This window comes from Lepisosteus oculatus, chromosome 13 (assembly GCF_040954835.1).
Source record: "Lepisosteus oculatus isolate fLepOcu1 chromosome 13, fLepOcu1.hap2, whole genome shotgun sequence".
In the NCBI taxonomy this organism is placed as follows: Eukaryota; Metazoa; Chordata; class Actinopteri; order Semionotiformes; family Lepisosteidae; genus Lepisosteus; species Lepisosteus oculatus.
In genome coordinates, this window is record NC_090708.1 from 15,339,179 (window position 1) to 15,356,077 (window position 16,899).

At 36.2% G+C, this 16,899-nt stretch overlaps 1 long non-coding RNA gene across 2 annotated transcripts in view; it reads left to right on the forward strand.

Moving 5' to 3' along the window:
- Window positions 1–15,630, forward strand: part of LOC107079138 (uncharacterized) — a 41,520-nt gene extending 25,890 nt beyond the window's left edge. The window contains exons 4-7 of one of the 2 annotated variants that reach the window (XR_001480098.2): window positions 7,743–7,790; window positions 8,382–8,398; window positions 12,627–12,717; window positions 15,511–15,630. This is a non-coding gene — a long non-coding RNA (uncharacterized lncRNA). The remainder of the gene's footprint in view (window positions 1–7,742; window positions 7,791–8,381; window positions 8,399–12,626; window positions 12,718–15,510) is intronic. The other variant, XR_001480099.2, reaches the window with a different exon arrangement.
- Window positions 15,631–16,899: the final 1,269 nt, after the last annotated feature.

Here is a 16,899-nt window from a genome sequence, read left to right on the forward strand (position 1 = left end):
GAGCTCAATCCGCACTTTTTACAACTGAACCACCCAGGATACCTTATTAGACCATGTTTTACATGTGAATCATATCATGTATCAAACAGTAATCATGTAATTGCGCATTTTACATTTACAGCTTATTTAAATGTGTTTCCTCCACATAAATGACACTGCACAGATAATAAATGGGATAATCTAGCATTATTTCTGTTGATAACAAGCCAAGCAAAACTAGGTGTATTCACATTAAAATACACAAAATTCACATTAAAATACAATGTTTGTATATATACACAGTACAGTATATCTGGTTTTCACACTTCTTTTTCTTAATGCATATTTACTGCATACTATGGAATATCCCAGATGGCCATGCCTATACTTCCACTTGAAAGTTACTTTATTGTATAAGGTGACTTTAATTGATGGTAAATGTTCTTTCCTGGCTGCCTTACATTAAATCATGAAATCTGCTTTGCAAGGTACCATTGACAACCAACATCTGGGATGATTTAATGCCATCTCTGTGCGCCATGTTACTATCAACGAAGGCTCAGACATGACAGCTCTCTGCAAGAAGATAAACTCAGATGAGGTTTTGAAGCCTATAACATACTACACACACAAAGTCACGTCTTCTGAAGCTGCAAAAGACAGATAGAATACGCGCATACATTAAACTAAAAGTCGGCAATGCTTGTGTGATGTGCCATTAACTAAATGTGCCCCTGAAGTAAGGGTGAGATATTGGACGCAATTGGCTTTTCCTTGGAGGCAATCAGAGATAATTTTCTTTTCCCAGGATAAGATACCCCGAGGGCTTTGAATTATATCTTCTTTTTTCTTCATTAAGAAAAATCTTCAGAGACTTATCAGCACCCAGCTTCCACTGCCATTTCAGTGTAGATAATTGATTGCATTGAGAAGGATTTTTTTTATTGGAAATGTATCTTTCCAAGGGAAAGAGATGTAACACTTAATTAAGTTTACCTGCTGAGGAAAGACATGACCATTGCAAGAGTGACCTTTAGTCCACTTTCATCTCGGGATATAATTGAAAGGACTATCCATCACAAAACTAAAATCCTTTAGTTCTAAGAGCAGCAATTAATGAAAATGAAAGCAAACAAAGACTGCATAAGTCTCCTATTTACATAATTTTGTATCTTTTTAACCATTTACTATATGTGATAATCATGATAATATTATAGCAGATGTCACTTCTTATCATCAATCTGATTCTAGTGCAAGTACTAATATTTTACTACACACAATTCTTAGCTTACCATTAAACACATTTTTGGCATTTTGTCAGGAAATTACAACTATTTACTGTATATTTTGTAAAGGTTTCAATTGTACAGATCCTTCAATCCACCCACCAATCTCTTTTCTCACATACCTTCTTCCTTTTTCACAGTTTACTGTAACTGGCCATCAGGAACTACATTTGTAATAGCAGTCACAGACAGCCTTGTAAGTCTTTTTTGATGTTCAGTATTCTTGTAAAATATACCTCAGACCTGCTGTCTGTACATAGCATGTAATAAGCAATCAAAATTTTGTTTCGATCCACACTTAAAGCTAGTTTTAACAGAAGATACCAAGTGGATTTAATTAACATTAACTTTTATTAAAAGACATGTAGACTGTAGATTTAAAAGAAAACAAATCAAGTTGCCCTGAACAGAGGAAAATAATAACAATAATAATTGCTTACACTTATATAGCGCTTTTCTGGACACTCCACTCAAAGCACTTTACAGGTAATGGGGACTCCCCTCCACCACCACCAATGTGCAGCATAGCACACATCAGCTATCAGTGGGGAGGAGAGCAGAGTAATGAAGCCAATTCATAGATGGGGATTATTAGGAGGCCATGATTGGTAAGGGCCAATGGGAAATTTGGCCAGGGTGCTGGGGTTACACCCCTACTCTTTTCAAAATATAGTCCAACACTTCTCTGGTCCAGCTAGACTGTCATTCCCTCAGTTAAACTAACTACGCATCTCAAATTCCTGAAGCATTCCACAGGGCTAGTCCTAAGCTGTTGAGTATGAGTTTCAAGGGAATGATTGTCAGAGATCCCCAGAAAATAAGGTAAAGGCCATCATAGCAGCCCCAGCCCATGTGGTTTATGTCTAACCCAGTACGATGATGGGTAAGGGCCCAGACTCTGGCTGTGTCCCCACACAGCTGAGGACCTGCCATAAGGAAGCAACACGACTAAAGAAACTATTGTTCTTTATTAAAGGGAATTTAGGAGTGGTAACTCTTGCACATAAGGAATCACCCTGCCACAATTTTCAGCTTTAAGTATATATTCTTGTTTTCATATTCTTTCAGATCAGCCCATTGACTACATTCCTGACAAATGTTTTTTTTCTGTTGAGTCTATCAAGTGCATTTTTATTGAATGTCTTACAGAATTTAAGCAACAGCGATAATTTTGCATCCATTGCTGCATGCAGAGATACTGTATATATTTTTTTTAAAATTACAGAATTAACTAAAAGAACTTGAGCTTTTTCTCTGATGAATGCTAGCTTGAGTTCTGGTATCCTTGAATTACCCCTGATCCTATGCAATTCTTGGAATAGTGAGTTCACATCACATTTTGGAAGACTTGTATCTCACAGCCTCTTTTATATTGCACTAATGGGAATACAAACAGAGCTTGAGCACCACCTTTGCAGCAATGTTCAGCGTAAAACTTGTTTTAGTAACAAAATGGCAAGTAGTGAAAAATACTTTGGAAAGCTTTCAGGTTTATGCCCTCTGTGTTTTTTATTTATTTAATCTTTAGCACTAATTTCAGTAGTCTGACATTCTTTCATTTTTTCAGTGGTTTTGCTGAGCGTGTTACCTTTCTGCCGCTATGCTGACTCAATCGCCTGGCTCATTTCCCTTCTCGGATGCCTAAGTTTGGATGTGTTTTGTCAGCGTCAGGATGTCTCTTTTTTTGCAAATGTGGTTCCTGCTGTATTTATCCGAGTTGGATATGGCAGAAACCTATGTCAAACTGATTTATTTTGAATTCAATTCAAATACTTTCCTCCATAAAGGCAATTTAAGCAGCAAGCAGTGCAAATACAGTACAACGCATGCCAAATTAAAACAGTAAAAACATGCTAACATAGAAAAAAAAATGGAAAAAGGTCCATAAAATGATTATGTAAGTAACTTAGTACGTGCGCATTGTCAGGGCAGTGTCCTATACTACCAATAAAATAAGAATCAATAATTTAGATATTAAAACATTAAAACATTTTTACACTCATTATTTGTGAGCTTGACAGCTTCGGGAGCAAAGCTACATTTTCTTCTCTTTGTCGTGCTCTGCAGAGAAAACATCTTCCTGAAGGAAAAAGTTCAAAAGACTGAAACAGGAGATGGGTCTTCAGTGATGGTACAGGTCTTCCTCAGGATCTGACGGACATAAAGGTCTTAAAGGCTCACCAATGATTTTGGAATTAAGGTTCACTTACATTTTGAGGGCATTTCTTTATCATTTGAGTGAATGATGTGAACAAACAGATAAAAGAACAAGTTAAAAAACTTTGAATGAAAGAACGATAATTGTTGATATAATTTGTTTTTCTTGAACTCCAAAAGAACTCAGTTTTCACATCCATATAAGCACTGCTGGGATTTCTTCACAATGACATCAGTGAACTTAAATCTATCATTAAACACAGTGCACCAATAATAATATACTCAGTGGACTTTACCAACCAGAAAAGATAGACAACTATGGAATTATTACCTTTAAATTCTAATCAATACTGTTTTCTTATTAGTATTAGTATTTGTTTTGGTGGTAACAGTAATAATAGTAGCACTTTCTTTTGCAGTTATAATGGTATGAAAGTATTACTTAATACATATTAAAAGCTGTTTCTTTTCCATCAATTGTGGCCTTGAGACTTAAAATATTAATATGTACAGTACATTGGCTCCTCATAGGGAGCTTTATCATAAGCACGGGAACTGAAGTAATGGATGAAAAATGTTAAGAATTTAGTAAAAATGGAGTAAATAACAATAACTGCTATTTCTAGAACCACATGTGGGTTTTTACAATAGGTTTTATAATGGAAAAAAGCTTAATTCAGCAAAAAGGCAATCTGACCATTACAATTTCCATTATAATATAAAGTCAAAAAGACTCCCCCTCTATGGCTCAATTGTTGTCCCTTTTGAGATTTCTTGTCATTTCTCTCCATCTTCATTTTCAGCTATTTTATCTCCAATTGCCATTGACAAATAGTCTCTACAGAGGAAGCAAGAGGTAGTCTTTGCACAAAGGGCTGCATGTATCCAGGACAAACTAGCCAGCTCTATTGTTGAAGCACGTTCCCTGCTATCCTTAAGAAATGACTCTTGGAATCCAAATCGTGAGGACCTGATGTTCTCTTATATGAAGTCTTTCTTGTGTTGTGTGTTTTTGCTAGGGAAAATATGTCCATTAAATCTTTCTCGTACACCTGAACCTCTCTGAGTGTGAGTCAGGCTGAAGAGGAAAGAAAATAGGTTTACGCAGACAGGTTGATTTACACAAACAGGGTCAAAGACAAGGAATAGACCCCTATTGCGACCTGTCCAAAAAATGCGTGTTTCCTCCTAGTCAGGGGAAAACACTCCATGAAGATTGAGACCTGGATTAAAACATACAGATTGCAGTTTGGTTGTAACTTCATAATGGTTGCTGGATTGTATTTGCTATTTAATCTGAGCTTTAGTCATGATACATAAAATATATCAGTCCCATTAAAAATAAATCTGAAAAAATAATTGCATTATGCAATGGCACTATTTATACGCAAATTATTCACTTGAGCGATTCTGTTCTTTAACAAGCATGAAAAAGCCACTAATTTGACATTAACAATAATAACAATTATTATTAATAAGAACTTTATTTTACTATTTATTTTAATGAACACCTTAAAGTGTTTAATAAAATGCTGTTTTTTTCTGAAGCTAGTCTGAATGAGGAGTCATCGAGACAGCTTGTTAAAGAAACAATAAGTGCATTTATTTTAGATTCGAGGGTTTGTCAGATCTTTTGCCTCTCTGCTTTGAGAAACTGCATTGCTGTTCCCTTGGGTCCTCCCACTCAAATGCTCACCTGCTGGGAAAAAGAAATCACCTGCAATTTTTCAGCAGCCCCAGCAAAACCTGCAGAAGGGTAGAGCAGCTGTCATTTACACCAGTTAACTGTTAATTCACTCTGCCTTGGTTCCACTTGACACTGCTTTAATATGCTATGATATTTGGGCTCCTTTTGGAATTGCATTCCAGAGCAGGATTTCTGTGATTGCATGGAAACCATAACTTTGAATTATGCAGTTATAAAACCAGAAATTAGAAAAACAGTCAAAACTAATCACCGATTCATTTTATTAATCATGTTTTCCTTCATTTCTAACATCTCATCCTAATTTACCTGTAGGTGAAAAAATCCATGCACAGAAATATCTGTGTTACCTCAAATGGGTTCCACATACTGCCATTCTTACCAACTGCTAAGAATGAGGTCAGTTATTGTCAGCACTACTTGGAAACTTAAAAATCAAATAAGATTTGGTTAAAAATCTGTGCACACCAAGATGTGCCCCACAGCTCTTTACAGCATCCTACTGAGTTCTAACTGCAAAAAGAAACAACACAGATTAAATCAAAGGAGCACCACATCTCTTCTGCAAGTATGTTTTTTTTTCTTTCCCCCACTCCTTTCAATTGGAAATGCCACCTGAGAGTTGTAGAGATCAGAGCGTGGATGTTTGATGACAGCAAAGGAAAAGAAAAGGCTGCACTAAGTGTTACCAGAACATAAGAATCTGTAGAGTCAGTTCAGCCTAGATGGTCACCCAGCTGTAAAAAAAAGTCAATAATGTGTCCACAGGAAAAGAAATGAAATATCTTGGCAAGGACATTGCAGATTGAGAAAACGTCTATCTAGACAGGTTGGCCGCAGATGTTTCAAAACCTCATTGAAGAACGTGATCTTTGTGATTCTGTTTAATTTGTTGTAAGTGCCTGACAATACTCATCTGCCTCAACATCAGAGAATAAGAATTAAAGCAACTAAACAGTCATTATGAAAATTTGTTTCCCGGCTTTGGTTCTGCCTTATATCAAAGTGCACTGCCTGGCTTTGAAGTTTTTCATCTCATTTAAATCAGGAGAAGGTGTACAGATATTTTTACAGGCTGGTGAATTAAACATTGTTTTACTCTTTTATACAACAAATGCAGACCTGGAAAACAACAGTGGTCTTCATCCTTCTTTATATATATATTTATGTGTCCTGCATGGTGCACTTAAACAGCTGGAGTGAATGTGTACTGGGCCATTTCATTGTTTTCACATAATTATAAGACAGTAGCACATACAGTTGTCCCCACATAAGAGCAATTCTTTAGCTCATCCGATATCCCAAGATAGGAAAGTATTGTCTTCATTGTGCTGATTTTCTGACAGATCATAATCATCTTATTACTATTTAACTCATGGAAATAACCCATACATTAATCATGATCATTTAATTTTCTCTCCAAATGATGTGAAATAACTAGGTGCTCTGTTGCATAATAATATCTGTAGCGTTTGCCAAGACCTATTGCAATAGCTGGTGAACACAGCAATTAGAGGTATAATTGCAAGATGAGCCAAGTAAATAAAGGGACTATTGAATTTGCTAAAATAATTGTGAAGTGTTAAGCACCTGAATATGTTCTGTTTAGTGCCACACATGCCAGATAGACCTGTTGTGGTCAAAGGAGAGCAGTTTGACAGTCAAATTTTGAGTCTCGACAGATTTCCCCAATTTACTGTTTTTCCCCCTTGGGTTTGGAATGCAGGTTTAAAAATGCAAAATAACGAGTACAGGTTTATTCCATGCTGAAAAGAGAAGAAAAGAAACACAACCTTTTGGCTGCGGAGCCTTCTTAGGGCGTGAAGATTAAAAACATATCTAGTGTCCAGTACCACATTGTGGTTAAAGAAGAAACAGACCTTAGGGTTGGCGGCACCAGCTACAGCCTAGGAAAGTGGTTGAAGATATCGTACCATTAAAGCTCTCAGTCATCACTCTTTTAGCACACTACTGGCCCCCTTCTCAGCCTACTCACCACTGACGCAAGCATTAGCCTGAAGTCAAATGCCACCTAGAGCCATTCTCACTTGCTTTACCAGTATGTAGGCTGACCTTGAACTGCAGGATAAATGATTTTCAGAGCTGTTTCAGAGAATGTCAGAAGGCCTAGAACTACTATAACTGGGAATACAGGTTTAATATTTTTAAAGATTGATTTTTAATAAATAAATAGATTAGACCTGCCAATTTTAACATTTAAGATTCCTCAATTTTTTTTTTACTTCTTTTTTTTTATTCTTCAGTATTTGCAATTCCATGAGCTTGTAATTCAGAATGTCTGACAGTGCCTTTTGGGCACCACTCATGCAACTAATAAAGAGCTATCGAATCAATCACGAATGCTTCGTACTGTCTCCTACCAAAAAATCACCAACTGTAAAAAGCCTTACAGCTACAAATGATATAGTGTTTGAGATGCTATGGTTTCAAAAGACTCTGAGTGACCTGCCTTATGATTTTAACAGGCTTCAAATTTATTGCAGGTACTTGATATGGTAGATGGTGGATTGTAAAGACAGCTGGTTAATAGCATCTGAATGTTTTATTTGTCATCCTGTTTACGATACAGTGTTTTTTATTCCTTTATTCTCTAGGTGTTATATATACAGTATCCAGTTTGTTTCCCAGAATATCACCCAGAGGTGAGACTGACACCACCTTTATTGCTGAAGTAAAAATGAAGTGAATACCCGATAAGCTTAGGTTCTTTGTACAAACTAGTCTATAAAATGTTGAGCTCCTTTCAGGCCTCACATTTTTCTACTAAAAATACAAGAAAATATAAAAAGTCTATTTCTCCATTCAGATAGTGAGTCAATAAAAACTGCTGACATTATGCATTTGGTCTAGCTTTACATAATAACACTATTGCTTCTATTACTACTAATGTTTTATTTAACCATATACAGTATGCCAGCTGAAGACATGTTTCTGTATACAATGACAATCTAGACAGTGCCCATTTATGCAGCAGAGCGTTTTAGTGGAATAATATTAGTTTACCAGCTTGTTTGAAGAGTATAGCAGCACTGCCTCACTGAGGATATGAACACATAACCTCCCAGCTACAACTGCAGTGTGCTAATCACTGCTCTAACAGAATAGACAAGACTTGACAGGCAGATTGACTGACTTCTTTACAACTGCTATTCTTTGACTCACTTTTTTGTGATGAGAATTTTTTATTTGACCTGATTTTCAGCGATTGGTAATTGATTGTTATTGAATTTCAGGATGGAAACAAAAGCAGGTAAAGATATTTGTTAGTTTTGGCCTTGTTAATTCCAGTGCATCCCCATGAAGACTCAAATTGCACAAATTGCAGTTTAAAGTAGGCAATCTGTGTTGCCTGTCTAATTGGCTGGATTTAACAAGGAGTGGCACATTATCTATCTGTTCACTGGCTTCCTGTCAAATTCCATGTGGACTTTAAAATCCTCATGCTCACCTATAAGGTTCTGCATGGCTTGGCACCTCAGTACCTGTCTGAACTATTATCGCCCTACTCTGCACCTCACAACCTTTGCTCTGTTATGCCCCCAAGCTCTAGAACTCTCTGCCCAAGGATATCAGAGAGTCACCTACTCTAAACTCCTTCAAATCCAGACTCAAAACCATCTTCTTTACCCCTCTGCTCCTCTGCTATTCTTAGTACCAGCATCCACAGTCTCCTCTGTGTATTGTAATTGTGTTTTATCCTGTGTATTCTTTTTATTTATTGTTATTGTCATTCTGTAAAGCGCTTTGAGAAGTCACCTTTAAAGGCACTATATAAAATAAAGTTCACTATTATTATATTACATCACCAAATGAAAAACGAAACAATAATATAACAACAAACTCCCAAATGCTTAAGCAGGAAGTACAAATGCAATCTAAGACACATGAACAAACACAGAACTACACTGACTAGTTGGGAAGAATGACAATCTCATAAATCTGTCAAGATCTTCATTGACAGAGTTAAGCAAAAAAGCTTGTCGTCTTTCATGGCTTCAACTCAAGCTACTAAAACACTTGCCCAACAGCCCATAATAATGCACTTCATCTGGACAATTGAACAGTATTGTCATTCTAATGTATATTATAAAAAGAGCACTGCACAAACGAGAGTAAAATTGAATTTAATTTTCACTGAATTCAAAAAGAAACCTAGAAACTATTATTATGCAATATGTGGACTGCCTTTTCAGATTACAGAATTAACAAACGTTCCCTTTCTAAGCATGCAATATAAAAATTTGCAGAGAAAATAAAGCAGGGGGTGTCTTCAGAGGTCAAATGTTAATGTTGAACCAAGGCTGACTTCTCCAGTGCATCATCGTAAAGTCATTCTCTATTTTCCAAAGGAATACAAATATGTTGTCTATATGAAAGAGGAAATGCACATTATAGCCCAAGACATTTCCCTACCGTTTTAGTGGAAAAAGGACACGCTTCATTTAACCAATTTTTTCTGGCTTAGTTTAGATTTGCTTTTTTCAGGGAACACACAGTAAGTGTGCATTCAAGAGAGCTTCAAGAGTGTCACAGTGAATTAGCCTCCTCAGTAAGTCTCTGCCTCACCGGACTTTAACTGTCAAGATGCAGAGGCATGCTATAGTTCTTCCCCGATACCTCAATGACTTCCAGGAAAAATGCATTTTCCACAATCTGCAGAACAAACTGGAAAACAAAATGAAAACTGTTTTATTTATTTTCTTGTTTGGTCTCTTTGATTTACAAATTCCAGCTATTGCCCATAATTTTAAGTGACATGTACAGCCATGGCTATTGTGCCTACCTGACCTGTAACGTAAAGTACCCTAATAAAGTGTGTCCAGTCCCTGAGCTTCCCTGAGTCACAAAGTGACTGGCCCTTGATTTGTTGTCCAGTCATGTACAAGCTTTCATCCTTGATCTGTCACAGGGTTTTACCACCAACAAAAGAGTTTTAAAGCCCTTATTTAGTATAGAAATTGTGTGTTCCCAGATATCTTTCTCCAAGACTGTGCATTTCTTGTCCAAAATAAGCTGAAAATCAGCAAACCTACAAAACTCAATACATTTCTGACCCAATTGTATGCTATTTAACACACTCACAAAAAACGCAAAAAGGATTTAAGTGTGCAGTGTTGCATAGGAAAAGGCTAGCCTTTGCAATAGTGCTATGGGCAAATCTCATCAGTGTAAACATTGCAAAATGTCTGATAAGCCTGATTAACTTTTTGGCATCAATCACCTCTAGAGATATTTCCAACTTCTACCCATTTCACATCTTACAGTTGTCAAGGAAACATCCTGAGGTGCTCAGGCAATCCTGCTTGTAAGCACAACTGTCAGACGTGATGACTGTATCATGACAAGGTGTAAGAAGCAAAACTGTGCTTTTCAAAGCTGGAATAAATACAGCTTTATGACTGCATTTTCTTTAAAATTAAAAATTCCCAATGACATCAGCAATGTCGAAGCTTCTGGTTATCATTAGAAGCTGGAATTAGGTGGATAATTTCTATTTGTTATTTTGGCTGTTTCGCCCATTTACTGCAACATTAATATAATCAATAATTATTTGTGACAGTAGCAGGCCTATCAGCTCATCTTGTGTGTCTGCATTGATATCATGGTAACTCATTCTCATCCCATTATTTGAGGAACCCCATTGAAACCATTCCTACCGCATGTCTGGACACATTTTCTCTGTGTATCAATTTCACTGACAACACAATTAATTCAAGGTATCTTATTAGAATGGATTGGAAAACTCAAGAAAAAGTGACAGATATTTGGGTCTAGAATATTCAATATGTTTTTTTATTTCTATATTTTAAGGGTTTGGAATAAAAAAAATGTTATTCCTAGTGGAATGTTATCTTTGGATAATGTTTCCTTTACTAATATTACAATATCCCAAAAATAATCCAGTGCCAAACTGAACCTGCATACAGTATGTTTTTTGATGATCTCAGAGTAGGGTCAACTCTCTCAGCAGGGAGGTTAAAGTGAAAGTGACATACTGTATGAAGGTCACAGAAAAAAGAAACCAGACATATCACTGATGTATTGTTATTCTTAAATGTGCACCTTAATGTAAACTGAAATGATTTCCATCTGGTAACATTTAACATTGGATTGTATGTATGTCTAACTGTAGCAATTATTCAATGGCATGTTTTAATTATATTTCTTACATAACACATGGGATAATCTTTCATAGGACTTTATATGTGTGCATTTGCTCAAAAAACTGAAAATGACAAAAACTATCAACCTAAAAATAATTATTTGTTGTATTTTCAAAGTCTCAAAGCTCCTTTACAGATATCTAGGATCTCATTTTTCTACTATACATACACTATTTAGAAACCAACCTCTTCACTTTCAAATTAATAAAAGAGCATGTACCATGCGAGTCTAAAATTAGAGCACATCAATTAAAATACATATTCTTCAACAAAAAATGTATAGCTGTTGGCATTTCAGCTGTGCAAATGACTAAATGTGCGCAATGGCTCCTTGTTAGAGAAAATTCAGGAAAAGAGTCTAATTCATTTCTCTCAGTAATGAGTCCTGTGGGACTGTGCTTAGACTGTGTGAGAGTCAGGTTGAGGTGTGTGGCTGCTGACGCCATCTGAAACACTTAAAAGTATCCCCTTTAGTTTGTTCATTGCAGCTCTGTCTTGTTGGTTTTGTAAGAAATAGCATGAAATACTGTGAAATAATTATGTTGTTCTGCAAGCAAACCCTTTTCAAATTACCACTTTGTTTGCTGCTACGAACTTTTCTACACTTGATGTGTGTAATTGATATTGTTCAAATTTATAGAAGCAGGACAAAGTGACAGGCTGACACATGACTAACCACATATTTAAAGCAGTACAGACATTCCACAGGGGAGCTGACAAATACGTCCAAATACAAACTAACTGACAAGAACTGTTGTTTAAATTCTGTCTGTATATATACATTTTCAACATTATTTGGTTTTCTCTCACTTACCGAGGAATTTAGTTCACTGAGACAGGAATACAAAATGTTATATTCATGGCACCCACCAATTTCAGATTGTGATTAAGGAATTGATTCTGAATAAGCCTTTTTTTTAGAAAGCTCAAAACAAAAAAAATTCAATGATCTGCATCTGCAATGTACAGACTTTGGATCATCCATTGGAGTCAGTAATGTAAGTTAGCAGTATTTTATATTTGTTTCTGTAATCCACATATTTTTTTCCACTTACAGAATTGATTTTTGTTTCAATAAAATGCTACTATTTTATTTTCAAAAGAAAAACAGGGAACAAGTAAAAGCTTTTAAGCCAGTGGAGGAGACTATTATACTCAAACATCAGAGGACAACCAGTGGAAGACAGCTACAAGATTTACTTTCACACCAAATCAGAAAAAAAGCCTTTTCATCTGAACACTCATTAGCAAAATCAAACGAGACATGCAATAATACTTTTTGCACACTAACAGATGTTGTTTTTTCTGCTATAGGGTAGTGCTTTCCTTCAAAAATGAACCCATTTAAATCTTCCCCCAACTGGCTGTGACTGGGGGGTCTTCTCAATTCTGCAAGGACAGACAGGTAATACCATATGTATGGGAGAAACACACAATTGGGAACAACAACTAAAAGCCTATCATTTTTTTCTGCTGTGTTAAAAAAGGGCCACATTGTGCCCTTAGTAAAAGGACAGATTATTTCTTTCAGTTCAGCATTTATCAGTCAAAAATGTATTTTTTTTTAAACCTTGATTCATGTCTTTGGATTGCAATGTTACCATTAAAAATGTACTTCACAGAACTTTCTAAAGTTTTACTGATAAAAGTGGGTATTGATTAAGAGAAATCTTACAGTGGCTGTGTCCTTAACAAGTATTCACTAACCATAATGGGAGACGAAAATAAACCTGATTCAGAGAATTGAAAGGATTAGATACGTTGTAAGATATTTAATGAAACGTGTTCTCGGTTATAGCAATGACTAACATGGTTCCATCAATGTTAATCTTGTAATGCGGTTTTAATAAAGTGATTGAGTTCCGTGGCCTAAGGAGACATTATAATGAAAATTATGAGTAATGATTATTTCAAACACATCTAAAGGTAAGCCTGAAGAAATGTTTTATTGATCCTGGTATCAAGCTAATACTGTGAGTAAAATATATTCCTGCCTTTCAGCAAACACTGTTTTAAAAATCTGTTGATTGTGATGTGATATGATGCTTCCTAGGGGACTTCCCATGAGGGGGACTATTTTAGGTGATATTTTATGGTAAGGTCCTTTTGCTTAGTAGTCTCATTGAACTGAAAATCTTTTAAATACAATAAAGACCAAATAATTTGGTGTACACAGTGACCTGTCAACAAAGACTCCAGTATTAGATTAATGTTACACAGCAGACTGGCTCAATAGACTTTCAGATACCCAGTGAAAATGACAGAATCTTCCACATTATTAGCTAAATTGTTTAGCTATTAAAAGAAATCTATTGAGTTATGGTCATATTTATGCTAATCTTTTAACACAATAAATGTCCTTAAATGTTTTCAATAAATTTAGTAATTATATTGTTTCATAGCCTTTTGAAAATAAATTGACATTTCTTATCTTTTCAAGTATTACACTACTTTTCTAAAATTCTACATGGCAGGAGAAGCAATAAAAGGATGAGATGTTAGAATGCATAATAAAATATCCAAAACAAGGTAAAATATGTTAAGATTATACAATGGTAAGACCTCAGTTTGAACACTGTTTTAAGATTTACAAAAACAAGGTTGTCAGTCTAGAAATCAGATCAAATTAAGGTTCATTAATGGACTCGGTAATATTACACATGGAAATTAAGTAAATGATATGAATCTCTTCAGTTTTGCACATAGATGCCTTTCACACAGGTGATTTGAAACAAGTACAATATATAAAATCAGTAACAGTACAAATGTAGTCAATTCATGTCTATTCTCCTCGTGTTCTGGTGGGTTTCCTCAGGGTGATCCGGTTTCCCTCCCCAGCCCCAAAACACACTGGTAGGTTAATTGGCTTCTTGGAAAAAAGGCCTTGGTGTGTATGCATGTCTGTGTTTTAAATCTGTCTGCTCTGTGATGGACTGGCATTCTGCCCAGGGTGTACCCTGCCTTGTTCCCGTTGCTTGCCAGGATAAGCTCCAGTTTCCTCATGACCCTGAGTAGGAAAAAGTGTTTAGAAAATGGATGGAAGGATTTAGGACTGAAAAGGGGAAGGAGGTAATTCACACAAATCACAGGGATATTGGTGTGTTGTTGTATAATACAAAATGTAACAAATTCTAAACAAAACTGAAGCAATTTAGCCCTGTTATTTACTACAAATGTAAACAGGATTACTGGCTGCATGCATTTTTAGCCTTATTAACTTACCGTGCTTTCCCTATAATGTCTAGTTTTTTCAGTGTCTTGGGTATATATGGATTTATAGGTAGAGAAATTAAAGCCAAAAGTTGTTTACATGGTTTCTATGGGTTTCACAAAATTGATTAGAGCAGTTATCACATTTCCCTCAGAAATCGGTGCATACTTCATGCGAGCAATGTTTGACAAGAGAAGCTTAAAGCACTTTTAGGTTATTAAGTTTTCAGTCAGAGTAATTACAGTGTCTTCTCATAGTGTCATTTTTCAGTGGGCTTTACTACTAATCTCTTCACAGCAAACCAGTTTTTCTCTGTATATGTAAGAGGAAACCAGCCTCTTTTTGTGACTTTTTGGAAATCATTTTGCACATTTATTTCCAGATGGCAAGTCCAAAAATGTTAATTAAATTGTTAATTCATTGACATCACCTCAACAACTGTGGAAAACAACAGACAGATCCTGTCGAAATCAGAATCATACAGTGAGAATTCTGGAAAGCTAAATCTGCGGAAATAATTATTGGTACTGTTACCAAGCTGAAAAAAGGTTATATTTATTATTTTATTAATTACCATAGATGTTTATGGAATCACAGATGTATAGACTGATACCCTATTTAAGTCACTAGCACAATCTATGTGTCACATGCTGGAATGAATGAGCATTCAGTGAATGTGGAGGAGGTATCACTGACAGATAGGAATAATATAACATAATGTTTAACCTCCTTAATTAATACATGTATTTTACTTCAATTACATTACAGCAACTGTACAGCTTTTCATCAAAAAGGCAATGTCTTCTCTTAGCATTTAAACATAATCCTGTTTTTTTTGTGAGAAACAAAGGGCATCTTGTTCTTAGAACTTAGAAAAACAATGTACAGTATGTGTTTGTTGGAAGAGCATTCCTCCCCCTCATTGTAGCAATGAAGCAGGTCATCGAGCGTCCTTATGAAATAAAGCACATTTCATCTCTCTTTCAGTGCCTCATCTGTTTGGTGACACACCTCTATTATATGCCTCAGAAGTCTCCTGACCCCCTGCAAAGCCTGTACCATCTGTACCCTATTGAATACATGGATATTAAAAGCCTTAATACTTTACCCTGAGCATTTTATATGAAATGTTTAACTTGCTGACAAAATCTTTCTTCACCATAGCATGTCAGATTAACACACTGGTATAGAAATTCAGAAGGAGGATTGAAAAGCTTTGAAGTCTCAAACGAAGACTAAGAAGGAGCTCTAGCTGTAAGCCTCTTATCTTTAATACATCTGTCTTTCTCTTTTCTAGTATAATTGCACAATAAATTTATATCTAGTGGTGCCACTGAAAAATGTACTGCATGTCAGGGTGTGCATTACACTTGAGCCATGAGCTCTGAGGTCACGTCCAAGCAGTCACTTGACTTAAGATGTCAAGTCATATAATATTTATAGGGTTCAGTTACCTAGAGAATTTTTTCTCCTGCTTGTTTCTTGGTTGTTTTCTACTAGATTTAAGCTCCCTTACAGCACAACTAAAAACATGCTCTTTCATCCAGAGTTTCCAAACGAACGGTTTGTTTTTCCATTACCCTATTTTCCATTTACCATACCCTCCCATTTGGAATCACCTACCAGTATGTTTTTGGACGCTGGGAGGAAACCGTTTCTTTTATACCTCAGCTCACAGCAATGACTCCTGTACTGAACAGGAGGAGCAGGTAAGTCTTTCACCTGTCCATCCTTTGAGCTATTCATCTTTTGACAGACTTGGAAGCTCTCCAGCAAATTGACACATCCTTCACTGAGGTCACCGCAAGCCACAGGTGTCGCTGTGTCACCAAGAGCTGAGAGCCTCATCAGACTGTATCCTGCCCTTATTCTGGGAATTGTCACTTGGAAAATCCTGGTCACATACGGATAGTCACATGACCCAGGTTCAAACACACTACACCTGGGACAGTGAGTTACATCCTGTGCATTGAGAAAGCAATTATTTCTGGCAGAAAGACTTACTGTAAGAGCCCCCAACAGGAAGGATTTTTAAAGAATTTTACTTTTACATATTAAAATAATATTTGGTTACACTTATATAGCTTTTTTTCTGGACACTCCACTCAAAGTGCTTTACAGGTAATGGGAACTCCCCTCCACCACCACCAATGTGCAGCATCCACCCGGAGGATGCGACGGCAGCCATAGTGCGCCAGTATACTCACCACACATCAGCCATCAGTGTGGAGGAGAACAGACTGATAAAGCCAATTCATAGATGGGGTTTATTAGGAGGCCATGATTGGTAAGGGCCAATGGGAAATTTGTCCAGGATGACAAGGTTACACCCCTACTCTTTTCGAGAAACACCTTGGGATTTTTAATGACCACAGA